The sequence below is a fragment of the Panthera tigris genome, chromosome A1 (genome assembly GCF_018350195.1).
Source record: "Panthera tigris isolate Pti1 chromosome A1, P.tigris_Pti1_mat1.1, whole genome shotgun sequence".
NCBI classification, from domain to species: Eukaryota; Metazoa; Chordata; class Mammalia; order Carnivora; family Felidae; genus Panthera; species Panthera tigris.
In genome coordinates this window covers 40,645,995-40,672,369 of record NC_056660.1, presented here as the reverse complement: position 1 = coordinate 40,672,369, position 26,375 = coordinate 40,645,995, and the positions used below count along the sequence as shown (strand labels likewise).

The window sequence follows — 26,375 nt, the reverse complement described above, 5'->3', positions numbered from 1 at the left end:
AATTGTAGTTAAAAATTATGGAGGATGTTTCTCTTGGAAGTTGGAGCAATTTCAATTTTGGGGGTAAAAGGTAGAAGCAGATTGTTAACATGTTATTCTAGAATAGAATATTAACATGTATAACACACAATTAAAGTTGAAATTAATGATCAGTTCCTAAATAGTAATTTACCTTTGTTATATTTTTTGGAAAAGATTAACTGATTATAATCTACAGTCTTCAGTGGAAAAAAAATACTGTTGACATTTTAATCAATCAACTGGATATAATTGACATGTATAAACTACTCATCCAACCACAGCACATTACACATTCTTCTCAAGCTCATAAGAAACTTTTATCAAAATACACCATATTTGGTACATAAAATACACCTTAACAAATTTAAAAGAATAGAAATAATACAATCTTCTCTCAGACCACAATGCAATTAAACTAGAAATTGATAATTCAAAGATAACTGGAACACTCCTCAAATTCTTGAAGATTAAACCACACACCTCTAAATAACAGAGGTGTAAAGGAATAAATCTCAAGACAAACGACAAATGTTTTGAATGAGATGAAAATAAAAACACAACCTGTCAAAATTTGTGGGATTCAGGGAAAGCAGTACTTAGAGGGAAATTTATAGCATTAAATACATATATACTAGAAAAAAAATGTAAAATCAATAATCTAAGCCTCCACCTATGTAAGTAGAAAGATCAATAAAATCAATGTCTCTATTGATTTTTCTCAATAAATCAATTAATTCAAAATGTACCACAAAATTTAGTACAAAACTGCAAAATCTAAAACTCCTTGAAGATACCGTAAGAGAAAATCTGGATGACTTTGAGTTTAGTGATGACTTTTTTGACTATAACACTAAAAGCATGATCCATGAAAGAAAGAATGGATAAGCCTGACTCCACTAAAATTAAAATGTTTAACTCCATTAAAAATACTGTTAAGAGAACAAAAACACAAGCCACATTGGGAGAAAATATTTGCATAATACATATCTGATAAAGAACTGTTATCCAAAATATTCTAAGGTATTTTTCTTTTACCATCTGTTTTGTAACTCTCTATGCCTATTATATTTAGCTTCAGGTTTGCATATAATATATTCAATAAATATTTATTTCATTTCCTGATTTGATGTTTTATGAATGGTTTTTGATGAGAAAAATAATACATATGGATGATACACTGTGCCATAAAAGATCATGTCTTAGGTCCCCTGTGGAATCATTGCCTCAGTTACATCTAGACATTTTAGTAGTCAACTAATGACAGATGGAGCTAAAGATCAATAGCAAGTAAGAAGAGTACCACCAGATAATGTGTTATATAAATGCTCTTGCTATTTTTAAATAATGTTTATTATAGATCAAGACATCGAATTTAATAGGACATGTTCACAAATGACACTTGGGATTAGGAAATTAGAAGGCATTCTTTAACATAGTTTTGTTAATGGATAGAAAATAGTCTATCATTACAAGAATAGCAGTGGCTTATAGTAAGTACTACCAATTAATTTAAAAACATTAAATTAAGCAAATATGACATAATAAATTATTATTTAGCACTGATATAAAATATTTTTAAATTTTTTAATGTTTATTTTTGAGGCAGAGAGATAGAGCACGAGTGTGGGAGGGTCAGAGAAAGAGGGAGACACAGAATCCGAAGCAGGCTCCAGGTTCTGAGCTGTCAGCACAGAGCCTGACAACTCATGAACCACGAGATCATGACGTGAGCTGAAGTCAGATGCTTAAACGACTGAGCCACCCAGGTGCCCCTGATATGAAAGGTTTTTTAAAGCAACATTTTCTTCCTCCCTCCCCTCTTCCTCCCTCTCTCCTTCTCTTCTTTCTTATTCTTTTTTCTTTTCTTTTGTTTTCTGTTCTTTTCTTTTTTTTTTCTTTTATTTCTTTCTTCCTTTCCCCTCCTTTCCCTTCTTCCTTCTTTCCTTCCTTCCTTTCTTCCCTCCTTCCTTCCTTCCTTCCTTCCATCCTTTTGAATTCCTACAACATGATCTCTCAAAAAAGTATCTGGCTGGGGCACCTGGGTGGCTCAGTCGGTTAAGCGTCCGACTTCGGCTCAGGTCATGATCTCACGGTCTGTGGGTTCGAGCCCCGCGTCAGGCTCTGTGCTGACAGCTCAGAGCCTGGAGCCTGTTTCAAATTCTGTGTCTCCCTCTCTCTCTGACCCTCCCCTGTTCATGCTCTGTCTCTCTCTGTCTCAAAAATAAATAAACATTTAAAAAAAAAAAAAAAGCATCTGGATGCTTTACCACAAAATTTTATGTGTTTACTCCAAGGGGAAATATTAAAAAAAATTGAGAATAACATACTTTGCCAATAGCATTATCTGTAAATATGAAGTATTATTTATAAATATATGTAAACATAACATTTATCCTACTTGCATATTTAAAATGGATAATATTACATATAAAGTAATTTATTAAAGCATTATTTATTGCCTACAATTCAGAGTCATAATTATGCTGAAAGTACATTTAAGTATTTTCATATCTGAGGAAATGATAATAGACAAAATGAATTCTTTAAATCTATTCCTAATCTATCTAATCTATGATTATACTTAAATATCACTCAATAATTTAAATTAAAAGTCAGGGCCATTATCAGAAATTTCAGTTATTCAGTTTAATTGCCAGTAAAACCAATGTCTTTGATTGTTTTAAATACACATTAAAATAATATGCCTAGATATGATTATTAAACTGTGCTTTTTAAAAAGGCATCCGCAGTATGTAAAATTAAGTGATTTAAATAATACAAGTGGATTTTTCTTTCAACTGACAAAAGTCAGATTATAACACAGGTTCCTTGGAATAATGTGGATTTGAATTATCACCGTTACTATGAGTAGTTACCAAAGACCTTTCTTTACTTCCTTAGCTATCACAAACCACATGTATCATATCAAATGGCACAAAAGCTAAATTGATTTTCTTAAGTTTCTATTATCTTCTACAACACAGCCATAATATAGAGTGATTGATTTTTATTACATTAATTCAATGTAATGGCTTTAAAGTTAAATAAGCAGCCATGATTAAAAAGGGTAATTTCTAACTGTTTCCTATTAACTTCAGGTCTATCATTTTTCTCTATAATTGTTCAAACTATGACTGATGAAGACATTGAAAAGATCCTTTCTCTAGGTAGACAATGAAACATAACAATGTAATGTTGAAATATAAAAGCTAGAAAGGGTTTCTCCATAAAAGAAATTGAGACAAACAGTAGAGTTTTAAAGTTTAATTTTAGGTGCTATGAATGAACCATATGTTCTCATCTTCAGCATCTGTTAGTTATGGTGATCAGGTTAAGTATTTTTTCAATAAGTGAAAATATTTTGAATTGCTGCTTTTTTAAGTAGGTGGAGGCCATGCAATAAGCTAAATGGAATGTGTTTTTGTTTTGCTTTGAAGATCTTGGTTAGGGATTCATGAAATTTGTAATTTGTAGCTCATGTTAAAAAGAGAAAAACATTTAAGAATGCTCTTAAACTTTGGTTTCTTAACATTTTCTAACCTATTCTAAGGGATGCTAAAAAACGCTTAGGTTTAAATAACATACTTTCATTTTGAACATTTAACAAGCAGAATAAAAGATCCTTTCAGACAACATTTATCACTATGATTTAGCATTATGGCAATTTATGATTTCACACACATTCAAACTGCTAGGCATTAGAGTATGCACTCTTGGACAGTGTAATAAAGGACCATGCTCCCTTCTCCAGTGGTTGTAAGCTTACATTTACCATGAAGCAGACCCAAAGAATTCTCCATTGATTTGTAGAACTAATAAATAAAGTAGATCCTTTTGAGTTCCCTACAGCTGATGAAAAAATTTCAGGACATTTGGAAACCTCCTGAAATGTTTAAATATTCCAACAAGTGGTGGTTTGCGGAGTATACTTTGACATCTGTGGAGGTTTCCAGGGATGATTAGAAGAAGGTCGTCCAATGTAAACAAACAGGGATGGTAATAGTTGAAAAGGTCTTCTTGTTTTATGGATAGTTAGTATTTATGGTGAACCATGAGTTTTGTTTATGTGAGCTATTCTTACATTCTTCAATGGGAATTGCATAGAACTATGTAAAATTTGGACTGGAGAGTGTTCTCAAAACCGTATTTTTGGAAAATCTAAGACTCAAAATTTGCACCTACAAGCACCAAGAAGTAGATGTGCATTCCAAAAACAAATCTCTTTGAACTATGCCAATAGGAAAAAGATGGTAAACATTTTACTTATTATTTATTATTAAATTTATTTTTTATTATTAAATTTATTTATTACTTATTATTAAACTCTAAAGCGACAAGAGTAGTTACTTGTAAAACTAAACATATTGTTTATGATTATGATTTTGTACAAGTAGAAGAGTATAAAAAACTGAGATAACATTGCAGTATCATTATTTTAAGAAAGCCTTCAGAGAGAGACAACAATATAACACCTAGGGCCTTCTCCTTTTTGGTACACCTGTTGAAGAAGCTTTATTTCCCAGAAACTCACCTGTCTGCTTTCCTCCGTGTTATCACCAAAGCAGCTAAGCTCTAGTAAAGAAAACTGCATACAGAGCAAATGAGTCTTATTCTAAATTCATTAACCACCTACTTCAAAGGCTTCCTTACCATGGTCCAGAAGGAATGTATACACATTCCGACCTCCTATGATGATCTTTAAATGTTCTTAGTTTTTCTTACAAATACAGATACGTTACAGGTTGGTTAGAAAGGATTAAAATGGCACAGAAACCTGCAATAGTAATTTAGCACTTATACCATATGCAAGATCCTGTCATAGGATTTCTAGGACAGTAGCGGACACAGGCATTCATCAAAACTATCAAATAAATTTAAATTACAAACTATGATAAGTGTTTCAATAAGATTTACATAATTCTATGAAACCAGTGGACTGGTCCTTGTTGGAGTTGTCAGGGGAAATTCCCCAAAGAAATGAATGGCCAGCTGAGATTTTAAAATGACAGATGATTACATGAAGGGGTCAGCATGCAAACAGGCTCTGGAGAGTAAGGAGAAGTACCATCAGGAAACTGTAAGGAGGCCATTAGGACTGGAACTAGAAAAGAAGACACTTCATGAAGTTTCATGAACCGTGTGGGGTTAAGTGCCCAACCAATGGCTTTTTCTTCACCAAATTGCTCTTGTATACCTAAGAGGAAACCTTTCACATGTTTGAAATGGGGAAGGGTATGTTTCATCTTGTGTTGTGATGCAATTGTGTTGACTTGTGCCTCCTCAGCCCTATAAGGCTGCTCTCTTGTGCTGATGCTTTAGTTGCAGTGCTGACCTGGGCAAAGCCAGTGACACCCAGATACCATCCGGCATGCTCCTCTTCATTCAAAGGTGGAATTTCCCCCAACTTCTACCTGCTTTGGCTGACACTCCTGTGCCTTCAGTTTGTGTTTAATATCTTCCCCTTGGATTTTATACTTTTTTACCGGCAGGAAAGTAAGTGCAACAAAATAAAAAATCTATCTATCTATCTATCTATCTATCTATCTATCTATCTATCTATCATCTATAATCTACAGTAAATTTTTCACTCTTTTCTCTCTTTTTTTAGGCTTTATCTTCTACATCTTATAAATAACCAGGTTCAAATTCAGATCTGAGGATATATAGTAACCAGCAGCATACAAAATTTTGGGTTTTTTTTATTTTTTATTTTAAAAAATGTTTATTTATTTATTTTGAGGGAAAGAGAGCCATTACAAGCGAAGGATGGGCAGAGAGACAGAAGGATAGAGAGAATTCCAAGCAGGATCCATGCTGTCAGCCAGAGCCAGATGCTGAGCTCTCAATCCCACAAGCTGTGAGATCATGACTTGAGCCACTCACTGGTGGCTCAAGAGTCAGATGCTTAACCGTCTGAGCCACTCAATGGTGCTCCGTTTTGTTTTTTAAATATAAATTAGAATGTCCTCATGATATATGAATCATCTGAAACAAAGTGTCTGGTACTATTTCTTCAGTGATACTGAATACAATAATTTATGAAGTGGAAAAAACAAGAAATAAAAAGAAGAAGAACTTCAACTGATTAGCAAAGTACTTCTTCGCCAAGCAGCAGTTCAGTTTTTATGCTATAAGCTTCTTTCTACTAGTTTTTGAAATTCCTTATTACCCTTATTCAGTCAAATATGTAAGTATTTAGTTAAAGGTGATTAACAAATGCTTGAGTAGCTGAGTGCTTTCCCTTCTCCTGCTTCTGAAAGTAGAATTGACTTCTGTGTATTTCATGCTTTGTGTATATACTCAAAAGGTAAGTTTTTGGTTTATATTTAGGGATTTTCCAATACACCAGAAGAAATTTAGAGTGAACCTATACAGACCACCAAACTGAAAAATCATGTTTACTTATGTTCTGGATCCTTATTTCATATGGGTATCATATGGGTTTCAATTGTAATTGAAAAATTGGTTGTAAATGTCTATTTCTATGTTATTATCAGTTCTCAAAATGTCCCAGAGTGTTTGTATTTTCATCAATACTGACCTATTGCTCCAATGTCCTTTTGAAGTCCCTCAGATAAGGATGATAATGGTCTATTAATATCTTCTTGTTCTTAATGAAAATGGTATTAGTTATCTTTGCTATGTAATAAAATATCACCATTTTTGTGGCTTAAAACAAGATTCAGATTCTGCGGGGCAGAAGCTTGGACATTACATGGCTGGATCTGTTACTCAGTGTCTTTGCAAGTCTCCAGTCAAAGGTGGCAGCCAGGGCTGCGATGTCATCAGAGGCTCAGAGTACTCTCCCAAGTTCACTGGTTCTGGCAAGGTTCCTGAAGTTGCAGGGTTGAGTGGGTGATCTGGAAATCACCCATCATTTCCTGCCACATGGTCTTCCCCACAACAGGAGTTTGTTCTGTCAAGGTCAAGAGGAGTGACTGCTGAGACCTGTCTTTTACCTCTAGTGTCTCTTTTAGAGGGCTCACCTGATTAGGTCACAAACACAACCAGAGATAGGCTCTCTATTGATTCACTCACAGTCAGCTGATGAAAGATCTTAACATCTCCAAAGTCCACTTACTATGTAATGTAATTTAAGCAAGGGAGTGATATGACATTATATTCCCAGGTCCCAAATCAAACAAAGTGTTTATTTTATAAATGATACACTGTTGTTTCTAGAATATGGTGGTCAATTAAATATTTAATATTTTTCATGTGAAAATGACATGCAGTCCCTCCAATAGATAAAATAAATTGCAGGTTTAGGTAGAGGGAACAAAATTAAGTCAAAACACTGCTTTCTCATACATTTTTCAATTGTTAACAAGTTGCTAAGGATTTTTAAAGCTTCTACGTTAGAAGGAAGTATTTATTGAATGCAGTTGGAATTAAATGCATTTAGATAAGCTATGATTTATAATGTCACCAAATTCCTTACCATTGTCTAGTAAAGAAATGCCCTTAAGGTGGGAGAAGTGTCCTGAATTAATTTTTCTGTTACATGAAATATACTTACCAGTTTCACCCTATTTAAACAATATATAAGAAGCTCTATTATTTGTTTTTCAGCACTTGGTTTAAAACTAAATAGCAATTAACTAATATGATCTGTAGTTTCCTGATTTATCATTGCCATTACCAAACTAAGTTTCATTGCTGAAGTTTACTTGGGCCTGTTTGGCTTTCTGGAAGATGGTTATGTTCCTTTTTTTACAGAATTCAGTGTCTTAGAACGGCTTGTATCATTTAAACTCTATGAGGACTGAGGATACCTAAGTTTTAAATATTCTTAAAATTTAACAAAGACTAATAGAGCTCAATTCTGTCATCATTGTTTATTTTTTTAAAGATGTCCTGTTAGGTAAATGACATAAAAGGAAAATTATGATACAGAAATGATCTGTAATAATATTCACTCCATTGTAAGAGTTCATCTTACTAAGCGATTTCTCATTAAGTAAATCAAGCATTTGAGGGCATCACTATAATTACATGTTCCTTAATGTTAAATTTATTCAATATCTATTTTTCAATTAGCTGGATGGAATTTTGTCTTCCTGTATTTAACATGCAGACGGTGCATACTGCTGTGTGAAACCTAAATCCTTCGGTTTTGCTTTACATGATTAACATTTCACCCAGCTTAATCTGTATATTTGATTTTAAACTTCTGGGATGGTCTGTGATGCATGCTTTGAATGAAAAAACAACAGCTTCAACTCTGAGAAGATGATTTCGTTATGGTCTTACTAGCAGAACTGATCCATCTGCTCTCAATTTCTTGCCCTTTGCAATTCACTTGTATATGTGTATGTGTGTGTTTCATTCACATTTTGCTTCTGCAAAAAGCTTTGGTTACCTTTCAAACACAGTAAGAAATGCTGTCAGTTTAGTCATCTGTTTTTTCATGTAGAGGACTGTGAAAGAGACTGGAGAAAGTAATTACAAATTTCTATTTCTGAAAACTTCCTACAACTGCATTGACTGAAACAACAACAACAAAAAGTATAAAAACAGCCTCAAGTGTGATATTTAGAGTGGGACGCGGCGGGGAGAGGGGAGGACAGGGATTTCATGACCATCCTACGTAAGAATGTTTTATTAGATTAAAATTTCAACACAACTCAAAAATCTGCCTATGCTTGCATTTACTCTTTATCTCTTATTTTTCAAGTACTGCACACTATTGCATACCTGTTGCCAGAAGAGTCCAGGCAATTTTTAAGCAAGGATAATCCTAAGTAACCAGAGCTTTAATTTAATTGTTAATATTCTTCACCACAAAACCCACAAGAGAATAGGGATCATGTCTCCAATGGTAGAACGTGGGCTATTTTTAGGGAAATATTTTATTGCTCAATTTCCCATCCCTCTCTCCCAAAGCCAGTGCTTACCCCTTCTAGAATATGGCATACACTAGCAGATTATATCCTTAAAAAAAGCACATAACAACTTCCCACTAACTTGAAAAATAGCACAGTCTTACAACTCTTGATTCTGATGATGAGCTGTTACTTTTTTGGTCCATTAAAAGATTTCCAGCGTCTTCTGAACCAAAGCCATATTCAGATGTGTGTATAACATCACCGTGGATGGTCTTGTGAGCATAATATAATACACTTTGTCCAGGGATTGGAAGGTTTATTATTCACTTCAACAGAAATGTATGCAACATGTACAGTGTATCTAGCACTACATCAGTGTCTGGTGTTACAAAACAACGTGTGATAAAAATATGTTCAGGATCAATAGTCACCACGGAAATGAAAATTAAAACCTCAACAAGATATCACTATATGCCTATCAACGTGGCTAAAATGAAAAAAAAAATTATGCTACCCCATAGTTTTCTTTTGGGCTTAAAATCTCTGAACCTCGGAAAGCTAAAGACAAAGCCCAAGCAGCCAACTACTCTTCAGAACCCTTCTCAGACTACAGCACTCATTCAAACTGGCAAGTGGTGCTTGTGAGGCAGGCTCGGGGAAGCTGATTTAATCCAAAAGGGGCTCTTTAATTTGAGAAAATGATGAGTTACTTTTAATGGAACACGAGTTTTCCTTCAGACATAAATATAAACGGGGTTAAAAGCAATTCCAAGGTGAGCTGTAGATGATATCTAAACATTTGGGGTATCCCAGTTGTAGTTTATCACTTTAAACCCCACTGCTCAATTCTTATATTAACTGCAAGAAAAAAAAAAAAAAGGTATCCCAAAAGGATCAGAATATTCACGTACCACAGATTGAGCAGAAGAATAGTAACATATCTGCAGTAGAAATCTGACATAGGTTTGTTATATAGTGACAATTATTATTTTGTGATTATGGGTTATGTTGTGTTTACTTTAATACAAGCTTATGAATATGGACTACCTCTTAATCTCACCCCCTTCTTGAGTCTGTCTTCTTCGTAAACTTTTGTGTTTAATTTATAATGCAATACCAAATTGGATGTGAATGTAATGGGTGTCAACCTTTTTGTTCATTCTTACCAACAACAGTTATGTTGTAAATATGCCCACATAATAAATAGAATGGTGTTCTTTAGCACCATCTAGCTTACTTTTTGAGCAATTCACAAAATACAATTTATCTTTTACAATAATTGGTAAGAACACTTTTAGAGAGCATAGCTATGAAGGTCTATGAAGATAGGTCAAAATGACTACAAGAATCAAAAAAATCACTTTATGCACACTGTTGCCTTCTTACAGCATTAAGGGATTTGTCTTTTCATGCTGTCACTAGATCTTAAGAAATCATTTTCTTTCTGCTAATTGTCAGAAATGCTTCATTTGAATCAGTGGGAACATTTCACTTAACTGCTGGTCAGTTGTTGACAATCTTTAGAACTAATGTATTTTTTTATCAATGGACATTGAGAGCACTTTATAAAAATAATCTGTTGACACTCATTTTATATCATGAAATCCAAGTTATTGACATTGCCCTGAGAAAAAGAGCAAGGTCATACACAGAACAGGGAAACAAAATGTAATATGTTAGCCTATATTTAGCTGATAAACACAGTTAATTATGGAAAAATAGCATCTATTGTTTACCAAATACCTTCTAGAAGAAAATATTATGATCAATTTCTGATTGTGATAGACTAGGTTATTTTGATGTTTCCTAGTAGCTTATATTTCTGTCCCACCATTTAAATTTATCTATTCTTCATGAGGTTGCCACAATTTATTTTACAATAGCTACATGTTATATTTAATTTAATTTAAACTATATTTAATTTATGCCTGTTTTCAGCCCAGCAAATCTATTTAGGAGAAAGCATAGAATGCTGATAAATGCAAGATATGCACTAGTGTAATGTCTTTTATAAAAACACTTGATGCACATTAGCTAGGAAAAACATTAAAGCAATTGGAATTTTGAAACTAAGGTTTTAAGAAGTTAATAATATGGATACTCAAGCAAATATCAAAATATTTTGATATACTATATTTATGACCATACAATTTGGTTACCTTATGTTAGGTGAATGAAGTAAAATATGTTTAAAACAATCCATCAATATAGAAGTTGCAGAATTGTTAAAATAAGTACATTTTTTATAATTTTCTCATTGAAAAAAGTTATTCCTGACATGGCTACTTTGAATTGAAGCTTAGAATTAAATATAACAGTGTCAGTTTGGCTATTAAAATTACATAGAATTTTAAGGTATTAGAATAATTAAACTCCAGTCTTACTCATTTACTTACCCAACAAATTTATACTGAATAAACATTATTTGCCACTCACTCTTCTAAAGGGGCAGAATTTGATTGTACTCAATGCAATTAAAGTCTCTGATCCTAAAAAGTTTCTATTCTAAAAGGGTATACAAACTGATGTGTGTGTGTGTGTGTGTGTGTGTGTGTGCGCGCATGTGTGACGTATATGAAATAGTGTTAAGTGGTGTACAGGAAATTAAAGTAAGTGATGGGATAGTGACTTTTTTTATTTTCTTAGATTGCATGGGCAAAGAAATGACATTTAAGAAGAAATTTGAAGGTTAAAGAATCCACCACAGAAAGAGAAGAAGGAAGAATATTCCAGGAAATCAGAACATCCATTTCAAAAGACTCTTAAGTAGCTAAAAGTTTATCATATTTGAAAAACTACTACAGTGTGAATTTAACATAGGAGGTAAGATGAAGAGTGATGAGGCATATGGCTGGGGGCAGACCTCATAAGGCTTTCTACGCTAGAGGAAGGAGTTTCAATCTTCGCACCTTCCCGTCCTTCCTTCCTTCCTTCCTTCCTTCCTTCCTTCCTTCCTTCTTTCCTCCCTTCCTTCCTCCTACTTTCTTTCCTTTATCCCTTCTTTCATTCCTGCCTGCCTTCCTGCCTTCCTCCCACCTTCCCTCCTTCCCTTTCTTCCTTCCTTTTTTCCTTACTACAGTAATCACAGTGAAAGTTGACAGTGACTTTTATTAGGATCATGGAAAAACATATGTAAAGACATGGGCAGTGTCCATATATATTTGTAGGTAGCATAAATGGGAGTTTTTGATAAAATAAATTTCAGAGTTGGGGAAAGAGAAGTATCAAGGGGAATATAATTACTTTAGGCTTGACAAGTGGGTACTGTTTCTTTAACAATTGAATGCTAACATTGCCTCAACAAAATCCGGAGATGGGTAAACATACAAATTAAGTGATGGCAGGATCAAGATTTTTGATTCAGCTTGTTCAGTTTTGAGATGCGTGTCTTGTTGAGGTACCAAGTAATTATGGATATGAATCTAGTGTTTTGGCTAGAAGTCAGGGTAGGAAATACAGCTTCTGGAACCACCTTCACATGCATGCATTTTTTTCTCCCAAGAAACAGACCTATTAGCTTACCTAAAATAGTTTCAATAGCTGGTTTTATAGGAGACGGGAGAGAAAAATCCTATTTTTTTATTTTGTATTTTTTTTCATTTAAAAAACGGCATATTGATCATAGGAAATTTTAAAGCAAAGTAAAGAAAAAAGCAACAGTGTCGACACGAATGAACATAGAAATTAGTAATTTGTCATATTTATTTATAGCTTTTCTATGTAGAAAACAAATTATAAAGGTGAGAATGTTCACTGGGTAACATCGTTACAGCTAAAACATCACCAAACAACTTTAATTTAATTAGGAAGTTGTTTTTTTCTATAACTTGAACAGTGGTTCTATTCTAGAGTACATACTTACCTCGTTCATCACTTACCCAATCCTGCCCCCCATGCTCTTTTCTTTACAGGGTTTCAGACTCAACACCCCAGTACATGCTAGAAGCAGGAGTGAAATGTAGCTACTCTGGATAATGTTTAGCTAGATGCAGTGTTCAGGAAAAGCATCACACAGAGCAAAATATCCCAATCTGCTCCCCCTAACCAAACATTTAGCATTTTCTTTCCCTTTCCTTTTTGCAGGATGCAGCTACTCTTATGCACTTAATTTAATTTACAATATTTTGCTGATGGCCAGGCTTCCATATTTTCCGACATTATCCTTTTAGCATCTGCCTCTTTCATTCCTCGATCATTGCCTATAAGATTAAAAAGTCTTTATTCTGGAGCAAAGCCGTGTTTTTTACCCCATGCTTTGCCAACCTGGAAAGAGCTCCAGAGTCTTATCTCATATTTATACAGAATGCCAAATCCTGTTCCCTTAATTGTCTCAGCTGGGGAGCCAAGAGTGCATAAAACAGCTGGTGGCAAGTGTGTATATAGCAAATAGGTAGGGCAGACTCTCCTGCAAAATTCAATGTTGTACTAAGAATTTTTGCAGTTAGGGGTTCGTCCCTCTGGAGGAAACCAACACAATTGGTTCTGTTAAAACTCATTTACTATACACAACCACCTTCCAGATGGTAGCCTCTGACACCACAAAGTGCCCGAGGCAGAGTTGTGGTTGTAAAGATGTACATATGAATGTGATAGAGGAAGGAATATTTTTTTAACAAGCAACTGAAAAAGGCATTTAGGAAACGGAGACTTTGTCACTCTGCTCTTCAGAGTCCGTGGTATTGCTGTCATGCTTTGCAGTTAGCATAAAAATTGAGACGCTATTTTGTTCATTTGTACATGTGTTAGAGATCTATTTTAGATCTTCATTGTTTTTCTATAAATGTTCAACATGCTTTTTAAGACAGAAATGTTACAAAATTTTGCATATTTTGTTCATAATGCAGCCTTTGGAGGAGATTTATCTTTCTAAGTCTATGAATTTAGGATACTCTGAAGTGGAATCACTTTGTCTATTGTCTTTGTTCTCATAGTTTAGCCTTCAAGACCGAAGGTCACATTTACTGTGCATCTCTCATGTTCTGCTCATGCCTCTAAATTCCATCTATATATTTTTTATTGATTTCAAAATTAGATCCAGGCTTGGATGAGTCACAATGGACAAAAAAAGGATGAGTTGAAATGAATAAGTTAGTGTTTCATTCCATATTTGCAAAATCTATATTAATAACAATCACACTTAAGACATTTTTTCTTGACTTGGTAATATCTTGTCAATGTTATTTGGAAATGAAGCTGAGTCCCAAAGTAAGTTGCAGATTGATAATTTATATATAAAACATGATATAATCACTTTATTGTTTTAAGTTTCTCTCTCATCCAGAAGAGAATAGATTAAAACCAACAGAATGTAAATTTTTAAGGAACTCAAAATAACTATATGGGGAAAACTAAATTGTTAAAAATGATCTTCTGGTGTATAATAGAATTTTTTATGATAGCTTGATTTTATGTTCCTGGAATATCAGTATTGCGATTAGGACAGCAAGATTTGGGGCAAGATGTAAATGTCAATTCATAACGTGATTTGACAATTAGTTTTATGCATAATTATGTCATTTACTCACCCATTAGATGTATTGACGGTCTACTATGTGCCAGATACTGTTGAAATTGCAAGGGTACACTGCTAAGCCAACAAGCATAAAGGTGAAAAATTTTAAAAATATGGCCCATTTGGCACAAAATTAAAAGTTGAGTGAAATAGCTAAAAACTTAGAAAATCAAAAGCCAACTAACCTCACTTTCACATAATATAGATAATAGGAAAACAAGAGAACTGATTCTATAATTTGCTAAGAAACTGGCATTCAGGAAAGAGGAAAAAACTTATCAGTGTAGAATAATATAAACAGAAAAAATGATTACAGCCAAGTTCCTCCAATTCTTGATGACAGATTCATTTGATTTTGAATTGCATGGAAACTATACATCCATCAATTTGCTCTTATTCAGAGATATTTCTGAGGGGGATTTTGCTAGACTGTTGTTCGGGAAATTAGCTTTCTGTGTTGCATATGCCAGAATGGCATTCCTGGAATTTGTTTTTAAGTAAATGCCTTTGAGATTATAAAGAACTACACAATATACACCATCAAAAAGTTATTTTCAAATCAAATAATAAAATGTTTTTTCATGTATATTTTATATCCCCACTTAATAATAAAATAATTTAGATTTTCACCAGATGTCTTTATTATATCAGTCCAGATTTTTCTATTTCTCATGTGAGATCAGCACATTTCATATACTACACATTGGGGAAATAATGGAGAAAAGTGAAAAATAAATTTATAAGCTTGTGATAGTTCTAACTAAAAGGAACCTAGTAGATTGCTTCTTCCATGTACTTCTCAGAGGGAACAGGTAGATTTGGGGAATATGTATTTATTCCTAGCCTAACAAATGTATTCAGTCATAGATACTGAAATATCCCATGAAATTTGGCACAGGTAAAAAAAAATTGCCAGAGTATGTGTATATAAATATAAATAGTAACACTCATTTATGAGAAATTATAGATACCCTGTTAAAAGTGAATCTATATATATATATATATATATATATATATATATATATAAATTTAAAAGATTCACAAATACATACAAATTACTATAATAAGAACACACTGATAGTTAATTCTTTTAATTAAACATTGAACTTGTAAGGAATGACACTGAAATAAATTTAAAATTAAAAGGGATAAAATATGAGGGGAGATTACTTTTCAACAAAAAGAGCTATGCTTTGACTAAAAGCAAAAACAAATCTAGACTTTAAAATACTCTTTCGGGGCGCCTGGATGGCTCAGTAGGTTAAGAATCCAACTTCAACTGAGGTCATGATCTCTAGATTCGTGAGTTCAAGCCTTGCATCAAGCCCTTGCTGCCAGCACAGAGCCCGCTTTGGATCCTTTGTCTCCTTCTCTCTGCCCCTCACTCTCTCATAAATAAATACATAAATACATAAATAAATAAATAAACAAACATTTTAAATTAAATAAAATACTCTTTCAGCATGTATCAGTATCTTTTTGTCTCATTTCTCTTTATAAATACACTTAAGTATGTATACAATAATTAAGCAATTAGTAGATTGAGATTAAGACAACTCAAGTACAGATAATATCTATAACTTTAAAAATCTGATATTGGATTGGTTTTATTTTATTTTATGTTGTTTCAAGTTTTTACTTAAATTCTAGTTAGTTAACATATAGTGTAATATTGATTTCAGGAGAGATGGGCTTTATTTTTAAATAATGTTTGCTGATCCTACAAATTAGTACATTTACTTCTATTTTGCTTTTATTTCTTTTAAAGATTCTCGTTAAGAATCTTTGATAAAACGACACATGCAATAAGTTCTGGTATATTAATATAATGTCAGGTGGAAAGAAAAAATGAAAGTACAAATACTTTGATTAATTCTTTGTGGATCTTTAGCAAGGTAGTAACAGTGGTTTCCATGTTTCAAATATTGACAAGTCAAAAACAGTTCCTCCATACAATTTGTGATAAACCATCAGTTTAAATTCCACAGCATTATAATAAATACGAAAATAATTGGCCTATGCAAATAAACTACATATTTTCTAGTACTAATTAGTGTGTTATAAGATAGAATTCACAGATGCATTTTCCACACTTGGAATTTTTAAAGAAGGATGCTGTCAATTGTATGATTTTTTAAAAATCCATTTGGTATGTACTGAGGTCCTACAGATTGTCAGCTTTCTAATTAACTGCTGCCAAGACAAAATAATCCCTAAAGACCCTAACTTTGTCAATTTAGAGATCACAATAATTATTTTTATCATTTTAGAAAGGACCCCAAGGCCAGCAAGATTAGCGCGTTGGACAAACAGAGCACATAAAGTTTATAAAGTGTAGGGAAACCACAGCAACCTTAGCAGTGTGAGGAACTGTTGAATGGAGGAAGAGCCCTTACCACTACAAGGTCAGAAAGGGTAAGGACATGTGGTTGATGAAATCAAGAAAGCGAAAGCTGGGAAGGTCATCAGGCAGTATTATGGCCTTCAATGGAGAGGCTCTTCTTGTATAAGGTGAACCCACAGACAGGAAAATGGAGACAGTAGTAACAGAGCAAATTCCTCCTCCTCCCACACTCTGATCTGCTTGCCTTCCGGTGTTACCCATTGGCTTAAACCAATTGGAAGCAAGGAAGCATTGGAGCCAAATGAACTACACTAAACAGCCAACATCTTGGGGCACTGAGCAAGATATACCAGGATGGAGAGTGAATCCATATTGGCAAGTGAAAGATATCCCACATCCTCCATTCTTTTTACCCTCAGATCTCCTCCTTCCCTTCACCCCTTTCAGGTGGAATGCTGTGTTCCCAGTACAGTTTCTCATCCTCTATTGCATAATCAGAAGTGATATTAATTTGATCATGCTCCTTCCAGAAACTTAAAATGTTAGCTTTCCAGGGTTCTTCATACTAGGTAGCAGGAGGTGGTTGATAAATGAAATAATTTATTAGCATACAGCACATTGCCATAGATGTCTGTTTTATAGCCATAAGGCTCATATTGTGATCATATTCACCATCTCCCTCCTCTATGTTTCCTTTAACTTCAGCTGGACAGTCTTTTACCTACTAAATCACATCATTTGAGTTCTTGGGGACCTTATCTTTACTAAGTTGCAGCTTATTAGGACTATTGGAAAGAAGAATTAAAATGCAACTCAGTGAGTAATACTGGTTAGAAAAAAAACCTTCATTGTCCCTATTGTGAATCAGTCAGTCGATTTTTTTCCAAGTACAGTTGATACACAACCTTCTCCTATGCTGTAGGCTCAGTGGATGAAGACCCCCAATTGTCCAATGATGGTCTTAACTTCTATTGTGTCAGAAATGTGACTTACTTCTCTCAGAGAAGCATTCATCCTTCAGGCACTAGAACCTCCCAACCCATCAAGATTGTAGGGACAAAAAAACATTTCCTTTAGTCAGTTGACAATTTTAAAGTGCAATGAGACACTGTTGGTGGGAATGCAAACTGGTGCAGCCACTCTGGAAAACAGCATGGACGTTCCTCAAAAAGTTAAAAATATAACTACTCTATAATCCAATAATTGTACTACTAGGTATTTACCCAAAGGATACAAAAACATTGACTCAAAGGGATACATGCACCCTGATGTTTATGGCAGCATTATAAACAATAGCCAAATTATGGAAAGGGCTCAAATGTCCAACAACTGATGAATGGATAAAGAAACTGTGGTATATATAGACAATGGATTATTACTCAGCCACTAAAAAGAATGAAATCTTGCCATTAGCAATGACATGGATAAAGCTAGAGAGTATTATGCTAAACTAAATAAGTCAGAGAAAGACAAATAAAATATTATTTCACTCATATGTGGAATTGAAGAAACAAAACAAATGAACACAGTGGGGCAAAAAGAGAGAAAAACCAAGAAATAGACTTTTAACTATAGAGAAGAAACTGATGATTACCAAAATGGAGGTGAGCAGGTGGATGGGTTAAATAGGTGACGGGGGAGTGCACTTGTGATGAGCACCGGGTGTTGTATGTAAGTGTTGAATCACTAAACTCTACATCTGAAACTAATACTACACTGTATGTTAAGTGTTAACTAACCAGAATTTAAATATAAACTTGAAAAAAACTAAAATAAATAAATAAATAAAAATATATTCTATCATGTGGGACAGCAACTTCATTGCATAGTTTTCTTAAATTAATTTTGTCTGGCCATTTCACCAATGCCAGCTGCCTCTGAATGATGGAGAATAGTAAGGTCAGTGAAATTTTGTGAGATTGAGCCTATATCCTTTTGCAAGATAGTCATGCTTGGGTAAAGTCACGTCTATAAAATGTAGAACTGATTAAAACATTTTTGTTTTGAAAGTATTCAGTTAACTTCTCATTTCCTCTAAAACTCAAAAATTTTAATACACAATTAAGTTTAAAATCAAGATTTAATTTTTCATTCTGTTTTTATTGTCTACTAACAATTTTTGGATTCTCAAATTAAAACTAGACCACTTGCTATTTACTTTTTTTACTCTTTCACAGTTTGTGTACAGTTCTGCATTTCTGAAAATATCCTAATTCATCATTTCTAATTACCCAACATTTATTATTAAAATTCAGCTCAAAAACTAGCCCTTCTAAATTTTCCAAGACCTGTAGATATATATAAACATACACAAACACAGCCTTCTGTGCCTTGTTTCTGTCTGTTGAAATATCTGAGAGCAGTCAATATACTTAGACTACAACTCTACGTGACTCTGTGGATCATTTCTGATTTTAAGCTCCTTGAAGCCAGAGATCACATTACATAATTTGTGAACCACGGTACCAAGCTTAATAGTTTTTCATCAGTTCTTTATTGAATTTGAACTAATGCACATTTTTGTATTAAGAAGAGTATGATAAAATCATAATGATAATAAATCAATCATACTTTATTACTGAATATTGCAATTTGTTTTTCATCTTTTTTTTTCAGGAATCAATGTCATACATAGAGTGCTTAACTTGTTCTATTTGCATTCCTGATGTTTTACAAAGCATATTTGATGCTTCTCTGCTATCACATTTTAGTGAAGTGGATGCTCTAAGTAAAGAGGCAAAACATCTTCAAAGTCTCCTGTTGCCTTAGTCAACACTGAAAATACTTACAAACAGGTTAGTGGGCACTTAGACCTTATTTGTTATCAATTATGATTAAATTAGTAAACATTTATTAAAATGTTGCATAAACATATACTTTAACAGGATAAAAGCATTTTACTGTAAGCATGTAGGGTTGTTGCTACGTTCAGTGACTAAAGCATGTATAAGTGTTTAGTTCTACAACAAATCGTGTTAATTATAAAAGCATGGCAAGTGTTAAAAAGTATTTTAGAATTTGAGATAACTGTACAGAAATATTCATTTGTGTATATTTCTCATTCTCTTATATTGCAAAATGTTCACCCAAAAGTTATGTGAATATGAAAGCTAAAAATTTCAGTCCCAAATACCTTTTGAAAAATTACCAATTATTTCCACTAGATAATAACAATTTGTTGAGAAAAAATGTGAAATCGTCTGGGTATTAGTGTTTTTATTAGTAATACATGAGACCATGATGTTCACAAATATAAGGTAAAACTAAAGCTTGTGATTTAAGATAACATTACTCTTTTATTGCAATTTTTATTGTATTTTGAACTTTAAGGATGTAATTTGCAATCATATTTTGGTATCAAATGTGGAGTTGCTGTTGAGTGTACTAAATTTTTGCTGGTGAATCAGTTTTTGGAAACTTAAGCATATTAGTGTAAATGTGCTGAAATTAGGACATTTGGCAATTTGTATGTATAGATATATATTCATTATAGAACTTGCTCATTAGTTTGTCAATTTTTCACTCATTCAATTGATAACATTATATTATAAGATTATTAATACATATTGATATAAAACAGCATTGGAAGATTTTGGAAAAACAATGATAAAAATAAATACAAACATCCTGTCATGATGCTTAAAATTACTCAAGAATCTAAAATGACTACAGGTAGATTATAGCTACCTACATGTATGGATGAATAGATAGATGGATAAATAGATAGATATGTAGTTAAATAGATAATCAATGTAAATAAACACTGAAGATGAATTTAGGTGAGTATAACAGGAATACCTACTTGGGAATTGATAGTCAAATTAGGTCTATTTGAAAATGAAACACTTATAGGAAGTAAGTCAAATGATGAACAGGGGAAAGGCAGTTTATGGAAAGGGAAGAACGTTTGCTTTGGTTCAATAAATATTTCATTGTGTTCAAGAAATTAAAAAAAAATCCACAGTGAGTAGAACATGAAGGGGAAAGCAACAACGAGAGAGACAAGGTTGGTAAATTAGACAAAAAAAGAAAATGGCACAGAAGTAGGGAGCAAACATTAGGCTTTGTGAATTAACTTAATTACTATGGGAAATGACTGAATGGTTTGAATCATAGAAAGGTTGGAGTATTATACTTATTGAAAAATCTCTCAACTTTATGGAGAATGAATTGGAGGTGGTCTTTGGATCTAAGAGTAGAATGAGAGAAACATATTAAAGTTTCAACGTAATGCAGGATGATGCTGGCTGCACAGAATGATGGCAGGCACCCTGGAGAACAGTGAAGGTATGGATACATTTTGAGATGTTAGATATCCACAGATTGGTGATGATATTTGAAAGACCAAAGTAGGAAGGAAAAGGACATATAACATTACATCAAAGATAATCCCTAGCTTTTAGGAAGAACCAACCTGTTTGTTAAAATAAAACTTACTGAAATGGAGAACACAGACTAAATTGTTTCACTAAATCGGTGGAGGGTCAGGTGCACAGTGGGGATGGGAAAGCGGTAGGGTGAGAAGTGAATCAGGCACTCAGTTCTGAGCACATTAACTTTAAAGTGGCTAAGAAATTAGCCAATTAGTACAACTGGAATTATTAAGAATGTAATTGAATGTATGGGTCTGGAATTCCAAAGATGAAAAATATAATTTATGAGCTGATACTAGATGATTTTAAAAATTTAAAAATTCATTTAAATTAAAAAATTAAATTAATTAATTCACCTAGAAAAGGAGGGGACATGAGAAAACAAGAGTCTAAGGCAAAGTCTTGAGGAGTGACACATCAGGTTGAATAGTAATAGCTATGAAAGAAAATGGAGAAAAAAAATGTAATCTGATGTAGATTAAGGAAAAAGAATATTTCAAAAGAAATGTTCTTTCAGTTGTGTTGAATGTTGCTAAGATGTCAAACTAATTGGCTAAATATGCAAAGAAATAATTTCAATATTAAGATAACTGCTTACTTTGTTTATATTCTAAACAAAGACTTACACAATTTGCCTGCGTGTATCATGCCTAGAATTAAAACTAAGGGGAATTTGAAATATTAATGAGTAACATTGCATCAATAGATTTTTAGATAAAACCCTCAGAGAAGAATAAAATCGCATATGTGTTTTCTTATGAAATGAAATTGATCTATAGCATTAATTAAATTTAGTAATTGTTTATATTTAATCAGTTTTTACAGAGTGTTACAACATTGTATGAACTTGTGAAAAGAAAATAATATGTAGGGTTGTTATCAATTGTATTAAATATGGTGTAAAGACTGTTAGTTTTTGATAATATGTAGAGATAGCAAGTATGTTAATACTTGTACTGAATGGTTTATATCAGGGAAACTCCTGAAATTCTTAAAAGTATAAGAATTAGAGTTATATTTATTAAGAACAAAATCTTGAATGACATTCAGAACAAAGATAAATATTCTTTTCTTCATTACCATTGCATATTTTGCTTCAAATGCATTGATGTTTAATAGCAATTACTTGAATCAAAGCAAAATTAATCCTTGTTTCATTTGTAGTTAAAAAACACCTAGGCAGTTTTCACAGAATTCATAGATAGACGTACATGGGATTCTGTCTCGTACCTACTCCATTATTGCAGGATTCCCTAGAAAAGCTCCAGTCTTACAAAAGCAGCTGCTTGTATTTAGTGATAATCCTCTGTACTATTAGTTTTGTCTTTTGGGATAGGAAATTGATTACCTAACCTTAACATAGTGAAGACTTTGCATGTGTCTTGCTTTCTGCCTCAGACAGTAAATTAGTTGTATAAACAGTAAAAAATAATTACGAATACAATGATGCTTTAGTTGGTTAGAAAAATTTAGAGAAAATGAAAAATAGGCTCTTATTTTTATTTTCCGTAGTGTTGTTTTATTTACTCTTATTTATTATTTTGTTTATTTTTATTTTCCATAATAAGTTACAAATTAAAATGCTACTGCCTTAAATAATGCATTTTATGGTGAGCTCTTTATGCTTTTAGTAACATATCCATAAACGCTTTAGCAGAGAGAGCTGATAGGTAAATGAGTGACACTGAATAGAATTACATATCAGGATGCCTGTATTTCTATCCAAAGGGAAACTGCTTTTAACTTGGACACTAACAGAGTATGACAATATCTGTTCATTAACTGAATAAAACAGATCAATTACAAACAACAAAAAATTGAACATTTTCTCTCAAACATACTTGGTTAGTTAGTACTAAGGAATTCAAAATTAGTGTGAATACCACTCTGAATAACAAATATTTATGTGTATGTAATTTTTATTTAATTAGCTGCAAAACCAAATTTACAGTGTCCTCAAATATAGTAAATATTCAGCCATTACCGACAATTTTTTTTACCAACAAATTCTTTTATCTCTTGTCCATATGACAATCTCTCAGTGTCTCATGAAGTCTTATGCCACTGTACAAAATAGACTCCACTGAGAAAAACTCCACTGAGAAAAAAATACGTATTTCCTTCTGCTAAGTACCTAGTGTTCTACCAACCTTGATGACAACTTTAAGTTTTTTTATGGATCCCAACAGAAATGCAAGTGGGAAGATAAAAACTTCCTGGAGATAGTACTATGATTGGAAATTCTCAGTGTATGTGGGAAATAGATACTGTGTCTAATATATTAAGTATATTAAATATATAATGCATTAAATATATATTATACATATACACACACACATTATATATATTTAACACACACACACACACACACACACAAACACATATATACAGATAGGTACAGTATTAGCTTGTTTCAAAATTTTCCTTAGAAAATATGATTTCTTTTCCCTCCAAGTTTACCTTTCCTTAAAAATGTAACCTTCCAAACATCCTAGATTTCTTTTTAAGTCTTCACCTTCTACCTGGTGTGGGCCAGAGGCTCCACGTTCTCCTCCATCACTTATGAGAAGCAGATGTTCTACTTTTAACAATACAAATCATGTCTCCAGTGGTCCATAACCCCTCTGGGTTCAGTAATGTCTTATTTTAGATATATATAGGTTGCTCTTACTTTCTAATTTGTTTAGATATTCACTTTAAAGGATATGTGCCTTATGCCAGTATTATTAGGTTTTTATGGTAGGAGGGTTTCTAAACACGTAGTTTATTATATTTTTGAAGTCAAGGCAAAATCACATCATGATATCTTATTATTAGATGTGGAAATTTTCCACATCATTTTTGAATTTAATAATTATCTTGTTTCTCTTGAACTTGTATTTCCTTCAGTCATTTTAAGATACATTTTTTCTCGGGGCGCCTGGGTGGCGCAGTCGGTTGAGCGTCCGACTTCAGCCAGGTCACGATCTCGCGGTCCGTGAGTTCGAGCCCCGCGTCAGGCTCTGGGCTGACGGCTCGGAGCCTGGAGCCTGTTTCCGATTCTGTGTCTCCCTCTCTCTCTGCCCCTCCCCCGTTCATGCTCTGCCTCTCTCTGTCCCAAAAATAAATAAAAAACGTTGAAAAAAAAAATTAAAAAAAAAAAAAAAGATACATTTTTTTCTCTAAGTGTTGTGAATAAATAGCATTGGAGCTTTTACCGGAATTTTTTAAAAGTCAAGATTATTTGGATGTATCAATCTGTTCATAACTTTGAATACTATCATCCATCAACATTGAGAATGTCTCCCTTTAGTCAGCTTCTTTTTTATTTTTTTTATTTTAATATGAAATTTATTGTCAAATTGGTTTCCATACAATACCCAGTGCTCATCCCAACAGGTGCCCTCCTCATTTGTAATTTGAATTTTTCCGAGGAGCTTTGTTATTGTTGGTGGAAAATTTATTTCATTGTATTTTTTTAGTTTGTTTTTTATTAACCCGCACGCAATTCCTTGCCTTCCAGTTTGTTGAAGCACTAGGTCAGACAACATTTGCCGCAATAACATCTGTCAAAGTGGCTAGCCATAAAAACCCCAGCACCAGATTCGTCTGAAGGGCACTCCCAATGAAGGCAACTAATTTTACCATTCTCATCCACCTTATAGTAGGACAGCCAGCTTAACCTTCTTTTTCTTATGCTTATTCTTCCTGGGAATGGTGTAAGACTTCTTCCTTTTCTTAGCACCACCATGAAGTTTCAACACAAGATAGAGTGGACTCCTTTCAAATGTTGTAGTTAGAAAAAGTACATCCACCTTCCAGTTGCTTGCCAGCAAAACCAGGCTCTGGCTCTGCTGATCAGGAGAAATTCCCTCCTTACCCCGGATTTTGGTCTTTACCTTTTCTATTGCATCCGAGGGCTCGACCTCTAGAGAGATGGTCTTCCCCATAAGGGTTTTCACGAAAATCTACATCTTGGCAGAGGTTCCACCACAGACGGCAGATCATAAAGGGATTCTATGGTGTTTTCATCAGTTTAATTTTATAAATTCAATAATTATTTATGGATGCTTATTCTCTATCCACAAAAAAATTTTAAAATACTTTTTGATATATTATTTAGGCAGTTACATTTTCTGCACGTGATATATTTTTTTCTTGCCAATACTCATGATCCTAATTTCCCATTTCTTGTCTTATGGAATTAACTGACTTCCAGTGTAATGTGAAATGATTGGTATATAGCAGTTTTGGTTCCCCCTGAGCTGAATGGAAATATTTCTAAAGTATGATCACTAGGGATGACTTTAGGTCTACATTTTTTAAGATCTCCTTTAATACTACTCTAAAAAAGTTCCCTTCTATTATTAGTTTTAGATATTTATTTATTTAAAAATCCTTTATACACTTAAGCATTGGTTTTTTTTACCTTAATTTTTCCTTTATATGTTTCCTATTTATTCAATTAATGTGGTGGAATTTATTAATATATGTTTTCATGTTTATGTATCCTTACTTTTTTAGAAAAAACACTGCTGAATTTGATGTTGGTGGATTCCTAGAAAGGTAATAAATAACCCCCTTTCCTTCATCTAACCAATTGGAAAAAATAATTTTGGTTGATTCATTAAGAATGCAAATCAGAGAATCCTGGGAAGATGGCGGCGCAGGAGGACACTGGGCTCACCGCACATCCTGCTGATCATTTAGGGTCCACATACACCTGCCTAAATAACCCAGAAAACCGCCAGAAGACTAGCAGAACGGAGTCTCTGGAGCCAAGCGCAAACGAGAGGCCCACAGAAGAGGGTAGGAAGGGTGGAGAGGCGGTGCATGCTACATGGACTGGCCGGAGGGAGCCAGGGCAGAGGGGCAGCCCGCCAGCCAAGCAGAGCCCCCGAGTCTGGCTTGCAAAGGCGGAGGGGCCTGACGGAGTGTGTTCCCACAGCAAGCGGACTTAGCATCTGGAAGGTTATAAGCTAACAGCTCTGCTCGGAGAAAGTGAGGGCTGGAGGACAACGGGAGGGAGAGTTGTTGAGCCCCGGATGACAGAACGCAGCTTGGCGGGGAACAAAGGTCCTCACCAGCGCCATCTCCCTCACCTATCCACCAGTCAAAATCTCAAAGGGAACCAGTTCCTGCCAGGGAACTGGCAGGCACCGCGCAAACACCCAAAGCTGCGCTTCTGCGGATCCATCCCTCCAGCGGGTCTGACTCCCTCCCAGTGCAGCAGGGCCCCTCCCAAAGCGGATCTCCCAAGGAAAAGTGAGCTGAGGCTGCCCCTCCCACCCCTGTGCACCTTGCCGATCCACCCCCAG

The 26,375-nt window shown here is 33.9% G+C and overlaps 1 pseudogene; it reads right to left on the bottom strand.

The window, feature by feature from the left end:
* Positions 1 to 24,550: 24,550 nt before the first annotated feature.
* On the bottom strand, positions 24,551 to 25,031 carry LOC102966824 (annotated as a pseudogene).
* Positions 25,032 to 26,375: the final 1,344 nt, after the last annotated feature.